The 6,823-nt window shown below is 37.1% G+C and overlaps 1 protein-coding gene across 1 annotated transcript in view; it reads right to left on the reverse strand.

Annotated features, from left to right (window-relative positions):
• The window catches only part of SYCP2L (synaptonemal complex protein 2-like), a 126,338-nt gene that overhangs the window by 66,517 nt on the left and 52,998 nt on the right, over positions 1–6,823 (reverse strand). The window lies entirely within an intron of this gene.

Consider the following 6,823-nt stretch of genomic DNA (forward strand, 5'->3'; position numbering starts at 1 on the left):
TAGACATTTTGTGGCAAGGAAGAGAGTGATTAACTTTGCAGGCTAGGAGCAGAGGTCCCTGGAACCATGAAGGGTAGAAGAGTGGAAACCTACTAAGAGAGGCGGCAAGCCCCGAGATGGAAGCAGAGAGGGTGACATGGAGAGATGGAGCAGCTGGGGACTCAGGACCCAGGGAGGGAGAGGGGCTGTGTGCTGACAACTGGTGGCGGGGCGGGGAGAGGGGAGCAAGCTTAGAGGCTGTACCCTTTCATTGATTGGTGATGCGTGGAGCTGACTGTAATCATGGCAATCAAATAATATCGATAGGATGAATGTAAAAACCGTTGTTCTCCCATGTAAACTGTCACACAATACACAATAATACTTAAAAAAAAAAAAAAAAAGTTACTCATATCCCAATTCACCCCTTACTCTACAATATCCATTCACACTCACACACACCTGAAAATGTATCTTTCCTCCAAAAACCTCTTGAATCGAGTTGATTTTTGTAATGTCTCCACTATATCCATTTCCCAGAAAAAATCTACAAGTCATTAGCCATCCAGTCTGAGGCACCACCATGACACAGGGGAGAAGAGAGACCCTATTATCAAAGATACAATTATTATACGAACTCTTTATTAAGTCTTAAATAGTAGTAAACACAAGACAATCATAGTTCACTTGGGCGAGAGAAGTCAGACACCATGAAGAATTTCCAAAGTTCTGTCTCCACATGTGAAATTTTATAGGGCACAGAGAACAAAGGAATCTCTTCCCCCAACCAAGACTAACTGAAGGCAATAGCCATGTGTCACTCAGGCAGGCGGGGTCTAGGAAAACAGGGAGAGGACTACCACAACAGGAAAGCTTGCAGTCTCTCTCAGACTCTCAGATATAATGTCACAATCAGATAACTAACCATTAAAAGATGTGTCCATAATTGCTTCTGTGAGGACTGGCTGGCAGAGGTAGGCACAAAACTCACTTTTAAATTTACTGTTTCAAACTCCAGCAGTTCAGCTCCAGAAATGCTTCAAGTACCCAAAAAAGACTGGGATATGAACATGTAACTCTAGGCACAGGATGGAATTAAGTTCTGCATGGCTGTTGGCATTCAGAGATGAAAATAAAGCCTACAGATTTTATTGCTTTACAGCAAACGAAACCCATCTAATTTTAAACAACAACAATAACATTCTACCAAATACAAGTGAAAACAAACTGGTAAAATTAAACTCAGAAAGTATTATTAATGGAATAGGCGATACCTTAAAGTAGATTTAAAAACAAAAACAAAACAACAATCGGAATCCAATAATATACAGAAAGAATAATGCATTCTGAGCAAGTGTTTACTCCTAAAAAGCAAAGCTGGTTTGATACTTTAAAACACATCTATGTGAATTCACTATACTAACAAAAAAATTACGAATCCTATAATGATCTTAGGAGTTCTAGTGTGGTGATGTGGGTTAATGCACTGGTCTGCACATTCAGTTTGAATTATAAGGTCGGAGATTCAAGCTCACCAGCCGCTCATTGGAAACCTATATACATGGTCACTATGGTTCAGAACCAACTAGACAACACTGAACATACTTAACTTAATAGATGAAAAAAACTAACAAAATCAAACATCCATCCATGATACGAATTCTAAGGTAACTAGGACTAGAAGGGGATACCATCAATTTCATTATGGACATGGAAAGAAAACATACAGCTCACAAGTGCAAATTCCAAAAACGGACAAACACACACACATTTCTACTTAATTTTCAATTAGGCAGCTAGGTAATTCAATGGGGAAATCATCTTTTCAGTAAGTGGTGGTAGAATAACTGGGACGTTACTATTTTTAGGTGCCATCTAGTCAGTACTTACTCACAGTGACCACCCTATGCACAACAGAAGGAACCACTGCCCAGTCCAGACCCAACCTCACAATTATTGCTATGTTTGAGCCCATTGATGCTGTCTCTGTCCTAAACCATGTCACTGGGGTTTTCCTTTTTTCTCCAAGCCTCCACTTTAACAAACTTCATATCCTTCTTCAGTGACTCGTCCCTTCTGACAGTACGTCCAAATTATGAGAGACGAAGTCTGGACATCTGGCTTCCAAGGAGCACTCTGTACTTCTTCCAACACAGATTTGTTTGTTCTTTTGCTAGTCCGTAGTACTTTCAATATTCTTCTCCATTGAAATGCAACAATTTTGTAGTCTTCCTTATTCACTGTCCATCTTTCTCATGCATATGAGGTTATTGAAAACACCATGGTTTGGGGCAGGTGCACTTTACTCCTAAAACTGACAACGCTGCTCTTCACACTTTAAAGAGGTCTTGTGTCCCAATGTAATATGTAATTTAAATTCTTGACTGCTGGTTTCATAAGTGTTGATGGTTGACTGAAACAAAACGAACTTTTTGACAACTTCAATCTTTTCTCCATTTATATGGATGTTGTTTACTGGTTTAGTGGTGAGGTTTTTTTGTTTTCTATACATTGAGGTACAATCCATACGGAAAGCTGTGGTCTTTGATTTTCATCAGTATTTTAAGTTCTCTTAACTTTTTGCAAGCAAAGTTGTATCATCTACATATCGAAAGTTGTTAATGAGTCTTCCTCCAATCCCGATGCCACGTTTTTCTTCATACAATCCAGCTTCTCGCAATATTTCTTCAACATACAGACTAAGTTTAGTGAAAGAATACAACTCTGGTGCACACCTTTCCTAATTTTTAAACCATTTGGGGTTCCCTGATTCTATTCAAACAACTGTCTCTTAGTCTAGGTACAGGTTCCTCATGAACACAATTAAGTGTTCCGGAATACTCAGACTTCAATACATTGTCCAAAGCTTGTCATGACACATGCAATCGAAAGCCTTTGCATAGTCAATAAATCCAAAGGTAAACATATGTCTGCTATTCTTTTTCAGTGAAGAGCTATCTGATGTCAGCAGTGGTATCTCTTGTTCCACATCCTCTTCTGAATCCAGCTTGAACCTTTGGAAGTTCTTTGTCAATGTACGCTTGTAGCCTTCTTTGCATTATTGTTAGTAAAGATTTACTCACCTTGGTATGAATGATATAATCGGACGATATCCGCATCATGTTGGGTCACCTCTCTTTACAATGGGCACAAATACAGACCTCTTCCAATCAGTTAGCCACGTAGTTGTGCCGCCAGTGCCACATCAGTGTGTTGAAAGATTTCAATCTATATTCCATCCATTCCAGGTGTCTTGTTCTTTGCCAATGCCTTAAAATGTACCTTGGACATCTTCCTCCAAAATCATTGACTCTTGATCGTATACTAACTCTTGAAATGGCTGAACATTGACCGTTTCTTTTTGGTACAGTGACTCTGTGTATTCCTTCCATTTTGTTTTCCTGCTTTATTCATCATTATTTTGCCCACAAAACCTTCGCTAGTCGAGGCTTAAATTCTTTCCTTCAGTTACCTCAGCTTGAGAAATGCTAAGTGTGTTCTTCTATTTTGGTTTCCTCTAACTCCAGGTCTTTGCCAATTTTGTTATATTTGACTTTGTGTTCTCGAGCGGACCTTTGAACTTTTTAGTTCAACTCTCTTACTTCCTCATTTCTTCCATTTACTTCAGCATATCTACACAGCAAAGCAAGTTTTAGAGTCACTTCTAACACCCATTTTGGTCTTTTCCTTTTTTCTTGGCTTCTTTATGACCTGTATGATTTTCTTGATATCATCCCACACCTCTTCTGGTCTTCAGTCTTTAGTGTCTAATGCATCAGATCCATTCTTGAAATGATTTCTAAATTCTGGTGGGATATATTCCAGGTCATATTTTGGCTCTCATGGATTGGTGTTAATTTTCATCAGCTTCAGCCTGAATTTGAATATAAGCAATTGATGGTCTGGTCTGTTCCACAGTCTGCCCCGAATCATGTTTTGGCTGATGATAAGGAGCTTTTCCATCTTCTGTATACAGATGTAGTCAATTTGATTTCTGTGTATTCCATCTGGTTAAGTCCATGTGTATAGTTATTTTTTATGTTGTTTAAATAGGTATTTAAAATGAAGTCATTGGTCTTGCAAAATTCTATCATGTGATCTCCAGCATCATTTCTATAACCAAGGCCGTATTTTCCAACTACTAATCCTTCTTCTTTGTTTCCAAGATTCGCATTGCAAATGCCAATAATTATCTATACATCTTGGTTGCACATTTGGTCAATTTCAGACTGAAGAACGTGGTAGAATTCTTCTATTTCCTCATCAGTGGCTGGTGTGTCAATTTGAATAACAGTGGTATTAACTGATCTTTTAGGTATATGAACATTGTACTTCATGACTGATCTTAATATATTTTTGATGATGATTGCAATACCACTTCTCTTAAATTTGTCATTCTCAGCATAGTAAACCATGTAATTGTAAGATTCAAAATGGCTAATACCAGTCCATTCCAGGTCATTAATGCCTAGGATATTAATGTTTATGTGTTCATTTGAATTTTGACAATTTCCAATTTTTCTATATTCTTACTACCAACATTCCATGTTCCAATTATTCATGGATGTTTATACCTGTTTCTCTTGATTTTGAGTTTTGCCCCATGAGCAAATGAAGGTCCTGTGTGCTACACTCCAATCACGACATCGTGGTCAACTCTACTTTGATGAGGCAGCTCTTCCCTAGTCATATTTTGAGATTCTTCCAACCTTAGGGGCTTATATTCTGGCACTACCATCATGTTTCAATATTCAGGTGCTATCCGACAGTGTTTCCTGTTATTCATAAGTTTTCAATGACTAAATATTTGGGAGTAGTCGGTCTCTCCTCCTTCATAATCTATTTTCTTCTGGAAATTCAGCTGAAATCTGTCCACACCTTGGGTGACCCTCCTGGTATTTAAAATACCTGTTGCATAGCTTCTAGAATCCCAGAAACATGAAAGCAACCACAGTACAACAAGCTGTACAAAATTAACTGAGAACAACAGAACATTAACAAAAAAAGTAACTAAAACTATAAAATATATAGAATAAAATATGGGGTGGGGGGAATTCTTTTGACCATGAGTTTGTCAAAGATCTTACTTCAGCATGTCACTGAAAATCAGAAAGTACAAGAGACCAAAAAAAAAAAAAAAAAATCAATGAATTGAAGTCTTAATTAAAATACTGTGCCCTTTATAAGTCACTCTCAGAATACAAAGGTAAATAACAAAATGGGTAAAGATATATATAAAAACCGTATCTCCCACAAAAGTTTGTGTTTAGAATATATAAAGTACTTTTACTGAATCAATAATAGAAAAATGAGCAACCCAGTAACAACAAAAGTGAAAGATGTGAAAATATTTTAATTAAGAAGATACAAGACAGAAAATAAACATGAAAAGAAGTTCAACCTCATTAGTGATTCTAGAAATGCAAATTAAAATCTCACTGAAATATCTAGAATGATTAAAATTCAAAAGATAGATATTACCAAGTATTGATAAAAATGTATAATAAGTAGAATTCTCAAACACTGCCATTATTGTTGTTAAATGCCTTTAAGTCTGGAGCTTTTTAAATCTATGCAGGAACAGAAAGCTTTACCTTTATCCCATAGAGCGGGTTTGGGTTTGAACTATGGACCTTGTGATTCACAGTTCAGTGCTTACTGTATGGAGTCACCATACATGTTCCCCTGAAACATTACTAGTGGAAATCTAAAATGCTGCAACCAAATTGGCTGTTTTCCAGTTTTCTCAAAAGTGAACCATACATTCCCCTGCTATATGTTACAACCATTTAGATCTTAATTTTATTTACTCAAAAAGAAAACTTATTTCCATATAAATAGTTAACACATGAATACACAAAACAGTTATTTTATGACTTTATTTATAGTAGCCTAAACCTTAATCCAAATGACAAATAACGAGTAAATGGATAAACATGTGGTAAATCCATACAATATACACTACGCAATGATGTCTAAGATTCTGCAACACTTGACTGGGCCAAGGATCCCCAGTAGTTTAGCAAGTGAGATGTGGTTATCCCATGGTGAGAGCTAGTATGATATGGTTAACTCTATGAGAGTTCGTTATTAGCAGTTAATCAATTGAAAGTATATTTCCTCAGCTGTGGCCTATTTCCAATGCTTTGGACACTCAGGCAAAGCTTCCTTACTTTCTGCTGAGTCTGGATTTTGTATTTGGGTGATTCTCCAATATCCAGTTTGTTGAACTTGAGCTATCGGCCTACTCTATTGCATACATCAATCCTAGGAGACATCAGCAACCTGCCTGTCTTGCCAATCCTGGCTTAGCTGATGCTGACTTGATACTCTCCCACCTCTATAATTGTGAGCCATTTCCTTGATTTAAAGTTCCCGTGTATATATAATGTATATATAACTTTCCCTGGTTTTGCCTAAGAAACCCCAGCATATCATACTACTCTAAAACAAACAGGAATAAGCTACTTGTACTCATATATGCTAAATGTATAAAGACTAAGGTACACCTGGCCCAAGGTAAGGTGTTTTGAATGACCCCCATATGAATGCAAAAAGTGGACAATAAGGAAATCTGCCTCTTAAGAACTGATGCCTTTGAGAAAACTATAGACCAATATCCCTCATGAACATAGATGCAAAAATTTTCAACAAAATACCAACCAACAGACTCCAGCAACACATCAAATCAAGTGATCAAGTGGGATTCATATCAGGGATGCAAGGATGGTTCAACATTAGAAAAACGATCAACATCATCCACCATATAAATAAGAAAAAAGAAAAGAACCACATGATCATATCGATTGATGCAGAAAAGGCATTTGACAAAATCCAACATCCA

This window comes from Chrysochloris asiatica, unplaced genomic scaffold (assembly GCF_000296735.1).
Source record: "Chrysochloris asiatica unplaced genomic scaffold, ChrAsi1.0 scaffold00060, whole genome shotgun sequence".
Lineage (NCBI taxonomy): Eukaryota > Metazoa > Chordata > Mammalia > Afrosoricida > Chrysochloridae > Chrysochloris > Chrysochloris asiatica.